Below are 1385 nucleotides of genomic sequence, written 5' to 3' on the forward strand. Positions count from 1 at the left end.
TCAAAAAAGTACTCCAGAGTGTTGTTCAGCATGGGGGTGAGTAGAAAATGAAGGCTAATCATGTTTTGGGTGTACTATTCCTTTAAGAACACTCCGTTAATGAGGAAACCCCTTGCAGGTGCGTGAGGAGGAGAATCAGAACCAGGCGCCGTCTGGTGAAGGAAGGGAGACAAACACACGAAAAACAAAGACCTCACAGACTGGAGTCCTAACAGACATCAAAACATCCATGTTTGTTGAACGTTCCAAAGGTAATAAGGTCTCTGCCTGGATTCCAATAACACTATTGGCTGGAGATGTTGATTTAAGTATTTATCTGAGTGCTAATGTTGGGTTAATGCAGTAAATATTCTCTTTTAAAAGTTCAATAAATATAAGTAACAAAAAGAAAAGCATTGTATCCCCCGCCAATCAAATCGATAGAACACGGTGTCGTTTATGCCCCTGGTCGCCAACATGGACGCCCGTCTGGGTCGTCTCTGCTCAGACACACAGCACTGTACCTGAACACCTCCCTTCCCTTCAACACCTGATGCTAATCTGGAGAAACTTCCAGTAAAACCCATTTTACGGCGTTTCACTGACTGTTGGACAAACAGGTCTGAAAAAAGGCTTTTTTTCCTCCCGCCTTTCAAAGAGGCTGCTGAGTAAATCAGGACAGAAAAAGGCAGCTGTGATCCTGAGGGGAGCAGCAGCTGTTGCACAGACTGCGTCTCTCTAGCCTCCCTGCTCAGCTGAACTTTCCTCTCTGCTGCAGACGCTCCTGAGGCGGCTTGCTCCGTGTGTCTCCACTATTCAGCCTTTGCTATCCTGTTTCTGCTGCTTCGCCTTTTCCTCACATGCCAGCTAATGAGCAGCATTCCTCAGACTTGACTTAAATGTTATTCATGTTTAAATTGCTTTATAACAATAGTTGAGGATAATCTGATGGGGGTCAGTTATTTGTTCACTGGTTGTTTTTTTGGATTGTTAATAAATCAGTATTTCTGTTTGGTCTGCAGGTCTGTACGGGTCTCAGCAGAGTGGAAGGAAACATCCCAGCAGCCAATGTGAGTCAGAGTTTAACCGTCTGCAGGGTTTAGAAAGACTGAGCGTCTGTCAGGATTAAACTGGAGGATGCAGCTTCTGTACCAGAATTTCTCTGAATCCTGGTTGGTTGATGCGTCTAAACTTTTTACCCCTTTGGGCCAAAAAGCAAAATGAAAGGAAAGCGGAAATTAGTTATAGTTTAACTAATCTAAACTGCAGTATAGATCCTGCAGTTTAAAAACATTTGGTAAAAGTTGAAGAATCAACTTGACCTCTTTACTCAAGTAAAAGTGAAAAACTATGTGCTTCAAAAACTACTTAAAGTATAAAAGTATAAAGTAACCTTTAAAAAAAAA

General features: G+C 42.3%; 1 protein-coding gene across 1 annotated transcript in view; it reads left to right on the forward strand.

The window, feature by feature from the left end:
• The window catches only part of LOC107101175 (neurofascin-like), a 129125-nt gene that overhangs the window by 30534 nt on the left and 97206 nt on the right, over positions 1–1385 (forward strand). Inside the window, exon 3 of the mRNA XM_015399976.1 lies at positions 1002–1049. The gene's annotated coding sequence lies outside the window, so the exon portion shown is untranslated. The remainder of the gene's footprint in view (positions 1–1001; positions 1050–1385) is intronic.

The sequence above is a fragment of the Cyprinodon variegatus genome, unplaced genomic scaffold (assembly GCF_000732505.1).
Source record: "Cyprinodon variegatus isolate N-32 unplaced genomic scaffold, C_variegatus-1.0 Scaffold1063, whole genome shotgun sequence".
Taxonomy (NCBI): Eukaryota; Metazoa; Chordata; class Actinopteri; order Cyprinodontiformes; family Cyprinodontidae; genus Cyprinodon; species Cyprinodon variegatus.